Below are 20,500 nucleotides of genomic sequence, written 5' to 3'. Positions count from 1 at the left end.
TGTTGACTTTGATAAGTTCTTTATAGATTTTGGATACAAACCCTTTATCTGACATCATGTTTGCAAATATCTTTCCCCATTCTGTTGGTTGCCTTTTAGTTTTGCTGATTGTTTCCTTTGCTGTGCAGAAGCTTTTTATTTTGATGAGGACCCAATACTTCATTTTTGCTTTTGTTTCCCTTGCCTCTGGAGATATGTTGAGTAAGAAGTTGCTGCAGCCAAGATCAAAGAGGATTTTGCCTGCTTTCTCTTTGAGGATTTTGATAGCTTCCTATCTTGCATTTAGGTCTTTCATCCACTTTGAGTTTATTTTTGTGTATGGTGTAAGAAAGTAGTCCTGGTTCATTCTTCTGTATGTTGCTGTCCAGTTTTCCCAGCCCTACTTGCTGAAGAGACTGTCTTTGTTCCACTAGAGATTCTTTGCTGCTGTGTCAAAGATTAGTTGGCCATACATTTGTGGGTCCATTTCTGGGTTCTCTATTCTGTTCCATTGATCTGAGTGTCTGTTCTTGAGCCAGTACCATACTGTCTTGATGATTACAGCTTTGTAGTATAGCTTGAAGTCTGGGATTGTGATGCCTCCTGCTTTGGTTTTCTTTTTCAAGATAGCTTTGACTATTCGGGGTCTTTTCTGGTTCCATGCAAATTTTAGGATTATTTGTTCAAGCGCTGTGAAGAATGCTGGTGTTATTTTGATATGGATTGCATTGAATATGTAGACTGCTTTGGGTAGTACTGACATTTTAACAATATTTGTTCTTCCTATTCAGGAGCATGGAATCTTTTTCCATTTTATTGTGTCTTCTTCAATTTCTTTAATACTTTCTATAGTTTTCAGAGTAGAGATTTTTCACCTCTTTGGTTAGATTTATTCCTAGGTATTTTATGGGCTTTTGTGCAACTGTAAATGGGATAGATTCCTTGATTTATCTTTCTGTCGCTTCATTGCTGGTGTATAGGAATGCAACTGATTTCTGTGCATTGATTTTATATCCTGCAACTTTGCTGAATTCATGAATCAATTCTAGCAGTTTTTTGGTGGAGTCTTTTGGGTTTTCAATGTAAAGTATCATGTCATCTGCAAAGAGTGAAAGTTTGACCTCCTCCTGGCTGATTTGGATGCCTTTTATTTCTTTGTGTTGTCTGATTGCAGAGGCAAAGACTTCCAATAATATGTTGAATAACAGTGGCAAGAGTGGACATCCCTGTCTTGTTCCTGACCTTAGGGGGAGAGCTCTCAGTTTTTCCCCATTAAGGAGATATTAGCGTTGGATCATTCATATATGGCTTTTATGATCTCGAGGTATGCTCCTTCTATCCCTACTTTCTTAAGGGTTTTTATCAAGAAAGAATGCTGTATTTTGTCAAATGCTTTCTCTGCATTTATTGAGAGGATCATATGGTTCTTGCCCTTACTTTTATTGATGTTATGAATCATGTTAATTGTTTTGCGGATATTGAACCAGCCCTACATCCCAGGTATAAATCCCATTTGATCATGGTGAATAATTTTTTTAATGTATTGTTGGAGCCAGTTGGCTAATATCTTGTTGAGGATTTTTTCATCCATGTTCATCAGGGAAATTGGTCTATAGTTTTCCTTTTTAGTGGGGTCTTTGTCTGGTTTTGGAATCAAGTTAATTCTTGCTTCATAGAGTTTGGAAGTTTTCCTTCCACTTCTATTTTTTGGGACAGTTTCAAAAGAATAGGTGTTAACCCTTCCTTAAATGTTTGGTAGAATTCCCCTGGAAAGCCATCTGGCCCTGGACTCTTGGTTTTTGGCAGATTTTTGATTACTAATTCAATTTCCTTACTGGTTATGGGTCTGTTCAAATTTTCTATTTCTTCCTGTTTCAGTTTTGGTAGTGTATATGTGTCTAGGAATTTGTCCATTTCTTCCAGATTGCCCATTTTATTGGCATATAATTGCTCATAATATTATCTTATTATTGTTCTTATTTCTGCTGTGTTGGTTGTGATCTCTCCTCTTTCATTCTTGATTTTGTTTATTTGGGTCCTTTTTTTTTTTTTTTTTTTGATCAAACGGGCTAGTGGTTTAACAATTTTGTTAATTCTTTCACAAAACCAGCGTCTGGTTTCATTGATCTGTTCTACTGTTTGTTTGTTTGTTTGTTTGTTTTGGTTTCCATGGCATTAATTTCTGCTCTAATCTTTGTTATTTCCTGTCTTCTGCTGGTTTGGGGTTTTATTTCCTGTTCTTTTTCCAGCTCCTTAAGGCGTAAGGTTAGGTTGTGTATCTGAGATCTTTCTTCCTTCTATAGGAAAGCCTTGATTCCTATATACTTTCCTCTTATGACTGCCTTTGCTGCATCCCAGAGGTTATGGGTTGTGGTGTTATTTTCACTGACTTCCATACTTTTTAATTTCCTCTTTAACGGCTTGGTTAGCCCATTCATTCTTTAGTAGGATGTTCTTCAGTCTCCCAAGTATTTGTTACCTTTCCAAATGTTTTCTTGTGGTTAACTTTGAGTTTCATAGCATTGTGGTCTGAAAATATGCACGGTATGATCTTGATCTTTTTGTACTCACTTAGGGCTGATTTGTGTCTCAGTATATGGTCTATTCTGGAGAATGTTCCATGTGCACTGGAGAAGAATGTATATTCTGCTGCTTTAGGATGAAATGTTCTGAACATATCTGTTAAGTCCATCTGGTCCAGTGTGTCATTCAAAGCCATTGTATCTTTATTGATTTTTTGATTAGATGATCTGTCCATTGCTGTCAGTGGGGTGTTGAAATCTCCTACTATTATGGTATTGCTATAGATGAGTTTCTTTATGTTTGTGATGAATTGATTTATATATTTGGGTGCTCCCACATTTGGCGCATAAATGTTTACAACTGTTAGGTCTTCGTGGTGGATAGACTGCTTGATTATGATATAATGCCCTTCTGCATCTCTTGATACAGTCTTTATCTTAAAGTGTAGATTGTCTGATATAAGTATGGCTACTCTGGCTTTCTTTTTTTGACCATTAGCATGATAGATGGTTCTCCATGCCCTCATTTTCAATCTGAAGGTTTCTTTAGGTCTAAAGTGGGTCTCTTGTAAACAGCATATAGATGGATCCTGTGTTCTTATCTATTCTGTTACCCTATGTCTTTTTTTTAAAAAAATTTTTTTTTTCAACGTTTATTTATTTTTGGGACAGAGAGAGACAGAGCATGAACGGGGGAGGGGCAGAGAGAGAGGGAGACACAGAATCGGAAACAGGCTCCAGGCTCTGAGCCATCAGCCCAGAGCCTGACGCGGGGCTCGAACTCACAGACCGCAAGACCATGACCTGGCTGAAGTCGGACGCTTAACCGACTGCGCCACCCAGGCGCCCCAACCCTATGTCTTTTGATTGGAGTATTAAGTCCATTGACATTTAGGGTGAGTACTGAAAGATGTAAATTTATTGCCATTATGATGCTTGTAGAGTTGGAGTTTCTGGTGGTGTTCTCTGGTCGTTTCTAACCTTTGTTGCTTTTGGTATATATATATTTACATACATATATGTATGTAAATATATATATATGTATATGTATATATGTATGTATATATGTATACATATATGTGTATATATGTATATGTATATATGTATATATGTATATGTATACATATATATTTTTTTCATCTTTTGTCCCCTCAGAGAATCCCCCTTAAAATTTCTTGCAGGGATGGTTTAGTGGTCACAGGCTCCTTTAATTTTTGTTTGTCTGAGAAACTTTTTATCTCTCCTTCTATTTCGAATGACAGCCTTACTGGATAAAGAATTATTGGCTACATTATTTTCTGATTCAGCACACTGAATATATCCTGCCACTCCTTTCTGGCCTGCCAAGTTTCTGTGGATAGGTCTGCTGCAAACCTGATCTGTCTTTGACATTCTTCAAAAAAGACAGAACTGCTTGCATTGCACAGCCATACCCTGAGCCTGGCCTGATTGGTTTACTTGATAATACTGATCTTAGGACTATAAGTTGCTAGTAAACGGACAATAAAGCAACATCATCAGTGAAGAATAAATTGTTTGGGGTAAACAAAAACACCATATATAAAGAGCTCCAAAAACACACTAATAACTACGCTACTATTACTGATTTGGAAGAGCAAACCATATTGACTATTTTGCAGACACGTCAAGACTGTTTAAATGAAGGTATACAAACAGTAATGAAAGCAAAATATCTGGCTCTAATGAATCATGTTCTAATTTATGTAGAATAAAAACAATAAAACAAAAAAAACAGGAATCATATCTCAAGTAAAAATATTACAAATAATTGCTAACAAAACTTCTTGTTTGCTTTGATAGTCAAAACACCCTTATTCAAAAACACCACTTATTTTGAAGTAAAACTACATTAAATGTACTTTTTGGTTTCCCTTTTTAAAAATTAAAATTCTTACTCTTTTTTCAGTTAAGTAATTGTAAGTTTATTGCAACTTGCATCAATTACTATATTCTACATGACAGAATTCTATAGGTCTTCTATAAGAAATGTAAGAATTACTATGACTATGCCAATCCCATAGTCAGAAAACTACAGTGGCTCCCAATTGCTTCCCAAATGAATAAAAAAATTATAAAAACTGACATGTTTCTAAAAACACTAACTTTTCCTTTAGCATAGAAGTATATCCTGGGCCCAAGAATGGGCTTCGGGGGTCAGAAAGTCCTCTGAAACTGAAAGTAACATTTTGAGTGATTTTATGTATTTTTCTAAAGGAAAGAGCCTAAAGCTTTCACAGTCCCATTGGAGTCTCTGACCTCAAAAAGGTTCACAAGCATAATTTTAATATTCCCCTTTCACCACCTCCATCATACTTAATGGCCCACATCCATTATTATTTCACAGATCTGGAATTTCTAGCAGTCAAGAAAACCTACCTGCTGCCTTGAAGCAAGAGACATATGATTTCCTTCACTTAAAATGCCCTAACCCTCACAAAGCTCTCTTTGAGATTCCCTCTTCTGCCTACCAGGTCTCACTGACCCAATTCACCCTGATGTATCAGAGTTACCAATCTTCAACTGTTGACAGACGGCACAGCTAACTAACTGGTCAAGAACACCAGGCAAGTCCCCTTGAACTGTGGGCAAATGTGTTCACAGAGGTTTTTCTGGATCACATTCCCCAGGTTGCCATGTTACAAGGACTTTCCAAGACAAGTACTGAAATGAAACAATCATGAATGATAAAAACTGTAAGCATCCAAAGCTGGGATAATAGGGTATTTTAAGGCAGGTGGGGTCCTACATCACCCTTTATGTCACACCATATCCGCATCGAGCTGATAAACTTAGCTTTAAAATGAATCCCAATAAAAATCTGTCTTCAAATCTACACAGTAGCAATTAATGTTAAAATTCATAAATAATATGTACAATCTTAAATAAATGCAGTAAATGTTGCCTTTCTCCCTTTGTTATTGCCTCAATTTTACTTTAGGGAAAGTTACTTGATAAATTTGACAGGCAACCCAAACTATTTTTAGGAACTTAGCAGAATATAAATGACAAATAAAACAAATTTCCACGTCTCACACCAAATGTTTCCAATTTCTTGGATCTCTTACAAGAAATTTAGGACTAACAAATGAATAGCACTGCCACCCACAGAAAAGCTGAAATGTTAAATAGAAGACCTTTTGTTTTTTAACAACCATTTTAATAATTAACAAATCATGATTAGTATTTCCTGGCTTCCCCCCACCCTCACCCCCTGTCTCTTTCAGAAGACCTCTCTTCTTCCAAAAACCAAAACCATAATGGAACACATCCTGTAAAAGTTTCAGTTGAGACTCCCTCCCATTCCTGACACCTATTCCACTGTTAGGTACTGTGTTTGCATAATTCGTGGTTACCACATAACCAATTTGATGAATTAGCTAATGCTCTTCTAGAAGCCCACAGCTTATCCATTGATTAAAATGCCTGATAGTCAATGACCTATCTGTGATGAAAAACCTAAGGTTACACTTGCTTATTCACAGTGCTTCAGGACATTGTATGATAAGGCATGCTGAGATTATACCTGCCATCGGCCAATTATACCCATGAAATTGAGAGAATTTTTCTTACTCTTCTTAAAATTGAAATCCTGGCACTCACAAAAGATTTTTTTTTTTAAGTAATAACCTCAGGGAGCCTGGGTGGCTCAGTCGGTTAAGCATCCGACTTTGGCTCAGGTCATGATCTTGGAGTTCGTGAGTTCCGGCCTGCGTCAGGCTCAGCCTGACTTCAGATCCTGTGTCTCCCTCTCTCAGCCCCTCCGCCACTCACACTCTGTCTTTTTCTGTCTCTCAAAAATGAATAAATGTTAAAAAATTTAAAGTAATAACCTCCATTATGAGATATTAAGGTATGAGTATATATGTTAATTTACATATGCTTTAAAGCAATCAAACTCATGGTAAACAAATTAGGAGGAAAAAGAGGTACTTCAGAAAGCACACACTCAAATGGACTTTTCCCTCTGATACACATTGCCTCCTTATTTCATGTAGAATCTTAGTTTTAGGGCCTGTAGTTCCTCTAACAGGCTGACTCAATCAGTTATGGCTAGGATAAGTATAAAAACCATAGTGATGATGATGGCTAATATTTATTGGATGCTTTATATGCCAAGCATTTCTCAAATTATTTTGGAGATAATAGTCACTTAATCCTCCCAACAGTCCCTTTGAAACAAATATGTACCATTATTTTCACCAGCTTATGGGACAAGAAAACTAATACTGAGAAGCTCAATCATCTGCTTAAAGCCACAATACTAGTAAATGGAAGGGCCCTCTTCAACCTGCGCAGTTCAACTTCAGAACCAGCGTTCTTTCTATCTACGTTACAATGGGTCTCCAGTTGACACAATTTAGCAACTTTTTAACTTCTCTTTCTGTTTAAAATAATCTGAAACTAATAGCTATCAAGACCATGGTTTAGTATATGAGTTATTACTGACAATTTCAATAGACATATTACTTGTACTTTATTTCAAAAACAGCAAAATCTCCTGATGAGATATAAATTTTTTACATTTATATCACAAGACAGGGCTGGGTTTTGTATCAGTATGGGCTTAATCAAGAAAACAGAAACCATTTTGAGTATTCATAATTCAGGTATCTTAAAATAGGGTTTAATGTGGGGGGGCGGTTAATAATGGAGGGGCTGAGAAGCCAGGCAGGGGGTGAGTGGTGACATTACCTAGAAATCAGCAACAGCAGGAAGCTACTACCACCTCACAGGCTGGAGGGCTAATGGGAAAAGACAGAGGTATCAGAGCCCAGGGACCTGAGATCACCTGACAAAACAATGGCAGACTTGTTCAGAGGGAGCTGGAGCTCTGGAGAAAATGCAGCCACAAATGAGATGCTGCCCAAAGCAGATGAGGACAAGGAGGAACAATCACATCAAAATTCCTGCTGCCTTCAGGTCTCCTACCAGTGCCCCCCCCCCCCCCCCCCCCCCCGCCGCCAGTTGACATGGTTCCTGAGAGATGCAGCTCACAACCCTTTGACACAGAGTGGAGCTTGAGAAGGCTATGGAATGACTCCGTAACCACACAGCTTTCCACTATGGCCTTGTTACCTATATCAACAGTCAAATTTCTGGTCTAGATAGTATCCAAGGGTAAAGATTTCCTTAACAAAAAGCCCATAACTATATAAAACAGAAAATAAATTATGTTAATGTTCTTTTTGAAAGGTCAACAAAATTTTATAAACCTAACATTAATTCTTTAACAGACTGCATAAAAAGCATCCTATAAGAACCAAATACAGATGTCACCTTTAACTAAGGTTTTACTTAATGGGATGTTTTGCTCATTAATTATTTGTCCACCTGTCTGTATTTATTGCCAGAATCCCCATAAAGTTCTTCCACTTCTGCAATTAGATTCTATGCCCAAGAAAACCTTAGAAAATGGGTTATGTCTGCTCCATTTTCTGAAATATTTTGGCCAGTGAAGTCTTTTTTCCAAGGAGCCATGATGTGATCAGCGGTCCACACTGCTGGTTGCCTTTCCAGCCATCATTTCTCTCCTTTCCTCACAGAATGGTGACACTCCTCCCCAAAATGTTACAAGAAAAGGTGAACCTATGCCCAGATCCAGGGGATAGATCTGAATAATCTAAGTCTAAGGGGAGGGAGAATCTGAGGTTTTGCTCCCTAGGGAACATGTGGCAACGTTTCAGACATTTCTGGTCATCATATTAGAGAAGGGGCATATGGCTACTGGCATCTACTGAGTAGAGACCAGGGATGCTGCTAAACATCCTACAATGCCCAGGACAGCCCCTCATACAATAAAGAGGTACCAAAACCTGATCTAAGCCATCGATTCTGAAAGTGATGTTCTTGAACCAGCATCACTTTGATCTTAAACCCAGTATAACCTGGGAACTTGTTAGAAATGCACAATCTATGGCTGTACCCCAATTCTGCAGAATTGGAAACTCTGGGTGGGGGAGCTTATATTTTAAAAACTCCCAGATGATTCTGACGTATGCTAATGTTTCAGTCACTAGTCTACAGCTCCAGGAGTTGGCCATCTATGGCCCATGGGCCTGCCACCTGTTTCTGTAAATTTTTATTGAAACATAGTCATACTCACTCATTTACTTTTTGTCTATTGTTGTTACAACAGCAGAGCTGAATAATTGTGACAGAGACCAGATGGACTGCAAAACCTAAAATGTCTACTATCTAGCTGTCTACAAAAAGTCTGCCAACCCCTGAAGCCAGGTTGTGGTAATTTTGTAAGTCTTGCCAGTTATTGATTTAGGAAGGACTGCTCAGGAAGGTATAAGATTATAAGGATCAATGGGATAGGAGAAAAATGTTGGCAGAAATGAAGGTGGAACATTAGGGAAAGCATTCTTTATTTCTGTTTTTTCTCTTGTTGATTACCTTTTTATTTTAATTTAATTCAAGTTACTTAACATACAGGGTAGTATTGGTTTCAGGAGTAGAACCCAGTGATTCTTTATTTCTAAGTTGGAGAAACAGCAAGAGATGTCTTTTTTTGCCACTGGGTATTACATTGTCTGGATGTTATAGACAGAACTGCCACAGCCATCTTGTAACCAAAGGGAAAGCCAGGCTCAAGGCAAGTACAATATTCCAAAGATAGGGGAAGTGACAGACAGAAAGAATCTGATTTCTAGATGTTAAAATTTGTTTCCACAGTGAGGCTGTATTACATAAGTAATAAGAAAAAGAAATTAAATCGAGAGGCAAAAAGACTGGATAGGAAGCCAAAAAAAAAAAAAAAAAAAAAAAAGAAAAGAAAAGAAAAAGAAAAAAAAAAGGCTGAACCCAAATAACCAAATAACAGGAGTTTTTAATTACCTTAAGTCTATGCTTTACTGAATGTATGTTTGGACCCATAATCCATACAAATTCTAAAGTAAAACAATTCTGGTTTGAAGCAAATTAAATTTTTCCCCCAACAATAGTGAAGAATAACTATTTCCTTTTCCACTCCAACCAGAGCAATTTAAACTAACAGGCCACATTTGCAGAAATATAATCAAAGGTTTACCACAGAGAGCACACAGCACAAGCTCATTGTACTTGCAATCATGTTCTCCAAGAAATCAACAGCAACTAAAGAGACCACAACTTAGATTTTAATCAATTCAAATTTGTGCTGCACCAAACCCAAATGGATATTTAAAATCTTCAAAGTGTAAAGAACCTCATTTTCCACAGAATATAAAGAAGCCCAGAACGTATCTACATAATATATAATGCAAATGGCATTGTACTAGGTTCTAAAGACACAAAAACAAAAAAGACACAATCCCCTGCCTTCAAGTAGCTTTCATCTGGTGGGGAAAATGATAAACACATATAGAATTATAAGACAAGAAATAATAGTATAGACATTTACAGAGTGTTCTGGAAACACAGAAGAGAAGCAGACATTCTGGTCAGAATCAACGTCATGAGTGAGAAAATACTACAGAAACTGTAATTTACCACACAAATACAAATATTTTAGAACTGCTATTTGGAAAACTAGTATTTTTAAATGTTGCATACAGATTACTATAAAGCTTCTATTGCAAATTAATTTGGACATAATTATTTAAAACACATTAGTCTGCAGGTGATATTTTTTATCTGCAAAACACTACTCTTCCTCAAAGGTCACTGTACTTGGGAGATTTATCTTCATTAATTTCTCATTGTACACCTGATAGAGGAAGATCTCACCTTTCAAGACTGATAAGGATGGTCCCAATTTCATGAAAGTCTTCCCAAGTACAAATAAGTGTCCATGCCAGAGCTGGAGCTTAACAAAGCCATCTAGGGTCCACACAACAAAATTAGAGCCTGGGCTTATAGAGTCCAAAACCCTATGGAATCAGCCAATACCCAATCAAGTCATCATGAAGAAAAGATCTAGGATGAATCATTTCATTACATGTTGGGCCAACTGGAAAAGCAATTTCTTACATGGTTATGGTCCTATTGATAATATTTATCATGTGGTGATTTCCATAAACAATAACGTTTATATATTCACCAGAAGAGAAAAGCAAGGGTGGTTAAGAGGATGGGGCTAATGCTACTGCACATTAGGACCTAAGGGGTCACAGGATAAGTAGAGGCTGTTTGGCCCAAACAGGTTCACACATTAACTATTCCATTAACTTCAACTATAAACCCTGCTTGTCTATGCACCCTGCAATCACCTCTTTGCTAAAGAACCTCGCAAGCAGTTAACTAATGCCAGACCTGCTAGGGACAGTATGTCCGTAAATACTAGCCAACCCCCAGGTTATTTAACATCATGCCCTCATCTTATTAGATCTGAGAGGTCACCCAGCTTCAAGCTTACTTATTACATTTGGCCCATTTACTAGAATTAGATCCAGAATCTTCTCTGGGAGATATTTTCTCAAGTATTGCATAAGAAATCAGTGCTACATTTTTTCTGGAAAATGATCCTCCTTATGAATTTTGCTTTGCTATTATCCACTCTAAATATCAAAAAATAAATAAAATTCTCCATGATCAAGGTCTAGGCCTTCATCCAAGATTCTCATCTGCTCTTCATCTATTTCTTTTCTCTCAAAACTTAATAAACTCACCTGGACAACCTTAGAGCATTTTAGATATGCTTATTGCTTCTGAGGGACTAAAAATATAAAATCTTCATACAACTCATTATTTATCATTGAGCAATTGCTCTTACACCCTCTTATTTAATTCACTAATTCTCAGAGCCTACAGACAAATTAAATGGATAAATGTCTGCAGAAGTTACTCTGTGAGTCAAAAGTCCTTGGAAAATAAAATGAGTTTTTGTCCTGAGAAATGACTAGGGAACAATCCCTGGGAGTGGATGATTTTAGGCACTTGTGGTCAGAAGCAATCTAGCCTGACGGAAGTCCCCAGCGTGAGCCACCATTACCAGTCTACTCGACCAGCTGTGCAGAGCCCTGGCTTACCATAAAATCAACTTCACTGACCTGGTGGCAGTTCATGGTTTTGAAATTCCACTTTAACTGGAAATTTTCTAAAACAGTTCTGTAGCTCTGGTTTGCTGACAATGAACATTTGCAAATTTGGCAAGACACCCATCTCACCCCAGCTGCCTCCGATTTCCTGTCCCTGGGCACAGTCTCCAGCTTGGCTGTGGGGCTCTCCACAGCTAGCTCTGCCATTGCCTCTGGCAATCTGGTGTGGTGGAAGGCACAGTGGACGGAAGGTAAGGAGACCTGGGACCAGTCCTACTTGTGCTACTAATGAGAACGCCCTTAAATTTCCTGGATGTTGGTTTCCGCATCTCTAAGCTCCTTTCTAGCTGTAGTTGGACAATGGCTCCACAGCAGTTAGTGAGTACCTATTTATGGGCTAGATGTATAACAAGAGACACAAGCCTGAAACCCAACACTCCAGGAGTTCAGAGTCTTAACGATTCTCTGATTCAGTACACAATTTGCCATCTTTTATGCTAAAAACAGAAATGCTGTTGATAAATCCAACATCAATTCCAACATCTTATTTTGGCCAACTCTTTTAAAACTTCATCTCCACCAACTTCTATATAAACAAATAGGTAACAATTGTAGAATAAATGAAAGACCATCACTTTTGTCTTTCTTCCCTTGTCTAATAGGACTATCCATTTAAACATCAGGTCTAAGGAGGATGAAACAGGAGAAACAAGAAGTTTGGATAAGTTAATGATGAGATAACTAGCCACTAGGCAACAAAAAGGTGCCTGAATTGATGCTAAAAACAAAACATTTTTTAATGATACCAGCTAAATATCTCAGCTTATTCCACATGTGAAGATATTACATTGAAAACTAATAAAAGGATGACAACCTAAGCATATACTTGTTGCTATTTTCTGCCCCCCTTGGCTTTACATCGTCTAAGGCTTGTCATGCTAAGACAGAAGTCCAATATCTTTTGAATAGTGATTCTAAAAAGAGGTGATTCCTCACAGAGCATTGGCATCATACATATCAGAAGAGGAAAAAAAATCATGCTATTTTCATGAAAAAAAAAAAAAACTAGAGATGACCTACAGAAGAGAAATAAATAGGAGTGGTACAAAAGCAAAGGTAAGAAATGGAATTCACATTAGCAGATTATGGAGAAAGCTTATCAGTAGAAAAGTAGTGTCTTTTAGGAGGTCTGGACACGATTTTTTTTTTTTTTAATCTAGGTTCTGGGCACCTGTGTGGCTCAGTCAGTTAAGCGTCTACCTTCAGCTCAGGTCATGATCTCACAGTTCATGAGATCGAGCCCCACGTTGGACTCTGGGCTAACAGCTCGGAGCCTGTAGCCTGCTTCAGATTCTGTGTCTCCCTCTCTCTCTCCTCCTCCCCAGCTCATGCTCTGTTTCTTTCCTTGTCTCAAAAATAAATTGAATATTTTTTGAAAGTTTGTTTTAAGTCTAGGTTCTAATTGGCTAGTATATAAACAATTAGTTGAGTGACCTGTATCAAATCATTTATCTGAGAAAAAGGATTGCTGGTATGCAATGTTTACAAAAATCTAGAAAGCTAATACAAAAATGAATGTGAAATTCTGGAGGGGGGGGGGAATTCATGTAATTCTATATTGTTATGAAAAGGCAAAATAATAACACAGTTTAGTTCAGGGAAATAAGCATTTCTGGAGGGTCCATCATGGCCCCAGGCATTGTGCCAGATCCTCGGTTCCAAAAACGAAGGTGACATGGCCTCTACCCTCAAGGAGCTTACATTCAACAAAAGCTCTCTCAGAATCAATCCAATCTAAAACATCAACATCTTGCTAGTTATGGTAATTAAAGTCTCCTTAAATATGCTCCCAAGTATATACTCTTGAGAAAAAAAGAAGACAATACTGTAAGAAGATCAAGACAACATAGCCAGCTGATTCATTCAAGGGCACACAATGAAGAAAAGTAGAAGCAAAAAATAGTAGGGTGCTGTAAGTCATAAACCTGGGTTACATGCTTTCCGGCAGCAAAAAGGGTCCAGCAGCTTTATTCTTTTCTTTAGCCTTTTGTAACAGCTGGGAAAGTTGTGGGGTAAGGTGCCTGGTCCAAAAGTTACTGTTTTGGCTTTGCTTGGTTTTGCAAACTTTCAAAAAGACTTCACATTTTTGTAGTTCATTTAACTCTGCAGATACTTTCCCATTTTGTCAACCAGTTCATTTTACATCTTAGTTGAGAAACATCTTCCTCCCTCTTATCAACTGCTATATGATTCCCCATTTAATATGGTAATGATATGCCTTCTGTCTGTAAAGAGACAGGACTTTATGATATAATGCATATCCAAGATATTTAGCCAAATAAAATTGATGTCAATTGGAAAAGCAGACTTTAAGATCAAGTCCAAGATCTTGTTATCCAAAAACATGCAGTGATGTCTGTACAGACTGACTATACTGACCATTCCACAGGTCTGAACCAAATGAAAGCTATATGAGGTAGACCCTTGTCTGGGATGCCATAAATTGTAGCTCATATTGTTTTTTCTCCCCTACCTGGGAAGAGAGAGCTTGTTTTGAAAACAGTACATTCATTAGTCTCTCTTTTGTGCCTCAGATTCCACCAATGAATCACTGTAAAGAGTAATGATCAGTTTGACACCATTTGCCAATGCACATTCACTTTATTACACTATGATAAGTGGTTATTAATACAAACACCAAAAGGGAGACCTCTGAATTCCTATCAGAAGTGAGGAATTCAAGCATTTATCACTGTTTAATGGGGTCAACCTTCATAGTGAAATGGATCTATTATAACAGCTTTCAAAAAGCACTGAAAAATATCTGGATTTGAAACAACATGAGTTGACTCACTATGTCCACACTACTCCCATTAATGCTGGAGAGTCCTTTTCTTTTTATCATGCAACATCTTTTTTTTTTAAGTTTATTTATTTATTTTGAGAGAGAGACAGAGCACGTGAGTGGGGAAGGGACAGAGACAGAGGGAGACAGAGAAACCCACGCAGGCTCTTGGCTGTCAGTGCAGGGCTCAAACTCAGGAACCATGAGGTCATGACCAGAGCTGAAATCAAAAGTCAGATGCTTAACAGACTGAGCCACCCAGGTGCCCCTTCATCTAACTGTTTTATCTACTCCCTGACCTCTCTCTTTTCATCTTCCTCCTCCCACTGTTTTCTTTAACATCAGAGTGAAAGAACACATGTATCTTCCTATGGCTACGTTTTTCCCTAAATATAAATAAATATAAATAAATCACTTGAACACTTAGATCACAGACAGTTATGTCCAAGGCTTGACCAATCATCAGCAAAGTAACAGACAAAATCTTTTTTAAGGTGACCATGGTATTCTTCAGCCAGGGGTTTGGCCAACTCTGTGAGGCAATATAGTTAGATTTCAGCCTAAGGACTGATTTGCTTTCTTATCACTTGATTCCTCACCTAGCCCCCCAATAACAGGAGCTATCATATTTTCTCTTTACCACTGTGTCACTGAGGTACCCTGACTACTCTACTATCCCCTATCCCCCACACTCCATTTCTAAGGAAGCCTGCAGCAAATGTCTTTAGGCCATTTTCAATCACTGCCTCCACCCCTACTAAAAAGGTAACCCATATTCTCTTCAGGATTGCAAGCCCTTGAATTGTTGTCATTGAATGGTTCTCAAAAGAGGAGTTCAGTGGTCACTGGGGTGGGGGGTGGGGTAGGAGGAGAAAGGGAGCAGTTGGGGGGGGGCACCGTTTCTGATACCAGGAAGCTGTACCAGAGCAGAACCCACCCTTGACCTCTGCCTACAACACCCCCCATCCTCACCCAAAGCTTTCCACACTAAAGCAGAGCACCTAACAGGCCCACACCCATGACAAATTCCCTGGGCCAAGTCTGTATCTACTAGGCTTTCCTCTTTTTCTCTCTGACTTATATATGACCAATACTTGGTACTGGCCCATTTCTTCCTGGTTATGAAATACCTCTCTTCAACTGCCATTTATCCTTCTTTTTAGCATTTTTGTATTTTTAAGGATCTCAACTGTGATGTCATGACTCTTACTCTTCTACTCAGTAATCAACTAGTGTCTTTCAAGACTATAATTACTCCTGGGGTACCTCAGGTGGCTCAGTTGGTGGCTGGTGGCTCAGTTGGTTAAGCATCTCACTCTTGATTTCAGCTCAGGTCATGATCTCATGGTTCATGGGATTGAACCCCGAGTCTGGCTCTGCACTGACCACACAGATTCTGCTTAGGATTCTCTCTCTCTCCCTCTCTCTCTTCCCCTGCTTGTGCTCGCTCTCTCTCTCTCTCTCTCTCTCTCTCTCAAAATAAATAAATAAATAAATGTTTTTTAAAAGACTACAATGACTCCTAATTAAATGATCTTCCTTGATTTATATCATCTTGATTTATTTTCATACTTCATAAAATATAGTACAAAATGAAATCACTATTTTCATTTTTAGAACAGGTATTCTTTAAAGTTATTAGTCCAGTTAACTATGAGCAACAAAGCAGGAACATAACAACAACAATAATATTCATAGCTAACGTTCATTAAGCATACATTAAGTGTATGTACCATGCCCTAAGTACTTTATATATATTAACTCAATCCTCAAATCAATCTTAAGAGGTGAGGTTATTATTACCCCATGTTACATACAAGAAAACTGAGACAACAACATGCACCAGGATACAAAGCTAGTGAGGAGGGCCAGAGTTCAACCCCAGACAGGTCCCAGAAAGAGATTTATAATTCAAAACCAGTCATTTTGGATGGAATAAAAATGTTCTGAAATTAATTTTTATGGTGTGTCCACCTTGTCTTTTCAATATAAGACACAGGCAAAGAAGTAACTATCTTTTACTTTACAAACTGAAGTACTTTTAGCACTAAACCACTCATGTTTCCCCCTACTGGCCTTCCTCTGCAAATGCACTGTTCACAGTGCCCCTCCCCAGTGAGAATTGCTTTGGGAATGGTTTTAACAAGGATCATGAAATGAATGGAAGGATTAATGGGAAAAAGTTGAAGAAAGCAGAACCATTCATACTTACTTTTTCCATACAGACTCAGCCTTTCTGAAGGCTTATCTCTGAAATAAAACTACAGGTAATAAGGTCCCTATCTCTATATAAAGCTGCCACCAAATAACTGAGAAACACACAGGAGCTGTGGCTTTTATGGGAGAACTGGCTTTTGGCAGGTTCTAAAAGAACAACATAATTAACAATTAGACTGTAAAGCCTGATCAGTGACACATACCATCATGGAACCTGGGGTTGGTAGAGAAAGTAATAGAAAGAATGAGTTTGTAAGCCTACGTTTTCTCACTGGAAATAGGGATAATAACAGCCATGTAATGAACTCATTATCCAAATTAAATAAAATTAAACAAGAACTGGGTAAATATGCCATATATAATTAAATATTGATTGAATATGTAGTATAAAAATGGAGGAGGAAATCACTAGCACTCCATATTTACAATCTATCAAAATAATTTAAAAAATACTAATGTATCTTTCTGTACTCCAATGCAGAAAAAATTATTATCCAGCTGCTATCATATTTTCAATTGGATCATTTAAATGGAGACCTTTAAAAGTTCTGAGGAAAAACTTAAGTTCATGAAAACTACTCCTCACCCTTCCAAAAAAAAAGTCTTTACATAACTGTAAAGAAGTTTTATAGTTTCATACCCACTACATATTTATTATTTTCATCCTATGTACTATGAACGACATAGATTATTATTATTATTCTTTCACAGAAGAGGAAACTGAATCAGAGAGTACATGGAAAAGCAAGAAATAAATCTGAAATCTTATCTACACTGTTAAAAAAAAAAAGTCCCTCATTTTCATGAGGGTTATTTTTGTTTCATCTTGACTTAGCTTTTCTGATAATGATGTCTCCCTCTATGTAAAGTTAAATCATGTTTTTCAAGTATTTTAGGCTTTTAAGCAATTCTATTAGCCAAAGCAGATAGCAAAATTTATAGAATGAGTCCCATGATATATTATACAATATAATATATGTATATATATATTGGATATAATATATATATTATATATTGGATATATATACATATAATATAATTTGGATATATTATAGATGGAGTATAATTTTAATTTAACAAGATAACAACAATAGTCATTTAAAAGCATGAAGCAGGGGTGCCTGGATGGTTCAGTTAAGCATCCGACTCTTGATTTCGGCTCAGGTCGTGGTCTTGCGGTTCGTGAGATTGAGCCTTGCTGTCAGGCTCTGTGCTGACAACACAGAGCCTGCTTGGGATTCTATCTCTCTCCCTCTCTCTCTACCCTTCCCCCACTCACACTCTCTCTCCCTATGAAAATAAACAAATAAATAAATAAATATATACTTTAAAAATAAATAAAAGCATGAAGCATACTTTAAAGTTAGCACATCTAAAAATACTTGAGGATACTATACCATAAGATTTATCTTATGGCCATTGAACCACAGGCAATAGATACATCTAGAAAAAGATTACATAATTTAAAAGTAAAATTTTCAGGGATGCCTGGGTGGCTCAGTCAGTTAAGCGTCAGACTCTTGATTTTAGCCCAGGTCATGATCTCTGGGTTCATGGGATCAAGCCTAGCATTGGGCTTTGTGCTCCCACTCTGTCTGCCCCTCCCCCTCTCACATGCACTCTCTCACACTTTCTCTCTCAAAATACGTAAATAAACATTAAACAAAGTAATAAAAAGTAAAACTTTCATACACTTTCATAAAACAGAAATGTCAATGCAGAATTTCAGAGAGCACTGTATCTACAGAAAGATCAAACTTAAAATTTTAGGTTTAATTTCTCCATAAGTGAATTGAGCATCTTTACATTTGTATAATATTTGATAGATATCAATCTATATACATTAAGCTTTTCTGATTGGCTAACACAGAATAGCTCAAAAGCCTAAAATACCTGAAAACCATTACTTTAACTTTGTTTACCTCTGGTTGCAACAGCCCACTTCACAAGCTGAAATTTGTTCCAGTGTAGAGGAATTTGACTAACTTCATTTCAAACAAAAATAAAAGATTAAGGGCAATGGTAAGAGGACATCATGGTTCCCAGAGATACTGTATAAACTCACAGTCTAGAATCTCAGAATTTTTAGAACTGGAAGGTATCATGGTAACAAGGAAATACTTCACCGCCTACTTCATTCACTGTTCCAAACAATACAATAATTTTTTTCTTTCATATGGACCCTAATTGAAACTAGATCTACAAAGCAAGATATAGGCATTCCCACCTCTGAAAGTTAATGCAGAAATTCCCTTTGCTATTTCACTTCCATACCTACAAGTCCAGCACAATTGGTTGCAAAGGGAAAATCTAAGCCTTTGCACATCTGTGTTTTGGACTACATGACTCCAAGCAACCAGTTTGGTTTGATTTTGTCTTCTCAATTAATTGACTGTCTGTTCAGCTAAACAACATAACCTCAATCCTCAGGCCACAGACAACTAAACACAAGGAAAGCCTGGGCACACCACTTTCTTTAAGAAATCTTGGCAAATTCTTTAAAAGAATGATGATAGATAGATGGATGAGAAAAGAGAAAAGGAAAGGAAAAGAAAAGAAAAGAAAAGAAAAGAAAAGAAAAGAAAAGAAAAGAAAGCAAAAGAAAACAAAAGAAAACAAAAGAAAAGATCTTGGTAAATACTGACAAAATATAAATCCATTACTCTTTATGCAGACCCTCTGGATTCCCCAGGCTAGGGTTGGCCCAGGCCTTCTATTTTGTTCATCACACACAAGCACACACCCTTCTATCACCCATTTTCTCCTGGCTTGGCCCTATAGTTGTAAATTCTAAAAAGGTTAACATGCAAAATGTAGTTTTTGTAGTTGATCTACTCACTCAGACTTTCTTTAAATGTTTCCTAATAAAAAACTTTTTTTTTAAGTGGACAGATCAGGGGTTTCATGGGTGTTTCTTGAGCCAAATCCAGAAGAGCAATTATGTAAGAGCTGCCATTCCAGATATATTCTTTCACTTTTTCTAGGTATCCTCATTCTGGCTTGTTCCAAGTAATATCTTCATTTGTGTGAAGTAGGTTTTAAAGAACCCACTTAGAATCTTTAAATGTTTTTCCATAAGTATATGCCTAAGCACAGATTTTCTTTTAAAGTTCAGTTAAAGGCAAGTTGAACTCATCACTTTTTGTCACTGCCAGAAATAATGTGAACACTTCAAACTTTCGTAGTTTCAAATTAAACTGCTTTCCCAAGTCAATATCCTGTAATAGTTTTTACTGTCAGCCCATGGTGTTTTCAGGTAAGTGTGTTCTCCATAGGGGAAAATTTCTAGTAACTAATAATTGCGGCAACTTAGAGTTAAATTTACTATGGACCATCTCCCAATGCCAACCCTCAAGGAGTATTATATGGCTCCACCTCCTATAACGACACATATTTTTTGTCAAAAACTTTATACATTTATTTAATCAAGGAAATGATTGCAAAAAGAGCTTTGATTGACTTCAAATATAAACACAAAATACACCTGGGACATAAAACACAGCCATGATTATGAATACTAATATGGAATATTTTATATATTAAATAGAATGGAAACATTTCACAATAGGAGAGGCAAACAAATAACCAAGTATTATCCCAATAAAATGTTCTTGTGTAATCAAACTAGAGTGAAGGTTTTTAATTTAGATTTTTATTACTTAACAATTAACATGATGTACCTAACCCAAGGAAAAATTACATATCTTCATGTTTAAATATCATAGATACCAAATATAGAATTAAAATTAAAATGACCTTTGATATGAGAACAATCAGCTTCAGAAAACTGGCCTCCACCAGTACCCAGAAAATACTTAGCGTTACACATTAGAGTTTGTTCACTCATTCAGTAAATATTTATTATTTATTATGAGTGTTAGGTGCTGGCAATATCCCCATGAACCAGACAAACACACTTCCTGCATTCATGAGGTCTCTTGTCTGGAGAATTCACC

General features: G+C 37.1%; 1 protein-coding gene and 1 pseudogene across 9 annotated transcripts in view; one reads left to right on the top strand and one right to left on the bottom strand.

Annotated features, from left to right (window-relative positions):
• BBS9 (Bardet-Biedl syndrome 9) overlaps positions 1 to 20,500 on the bottom strand; it is a 458,993-nt gene that overhangs the window by 116,259 nt on the left and 322,234 nt on the right. The gene's annotated exons all lie outside the window — the stretch shown is intronic.
• LOC125161132 (uncharacterized) overlaps positions 1 to 20,500 on the top strand; it is an 89,421-nt pseudogene that overhangs the window by 4,011 nt on the left and 64,910 nt on the right.

This window comes from Prionailurus viverrinus, chromosome A2, assembly GCF_022837055.1.
Source record: "Prionailurus viverrinus isolate Anna chromosome A2, UM_Priviv_1.0, whole genome shotgun sequence".
Lineage (NCBI taxonomy): Eukaryota > Metazoa > Chordata > Mammalia > Carnivora > Felidae > Prionailurus > Prionailurus viverrinus.
Note: the sequence above shows the minus strand (reverse complement) of the source record. Positions and strands in the feature narration are given on the sequence as shown.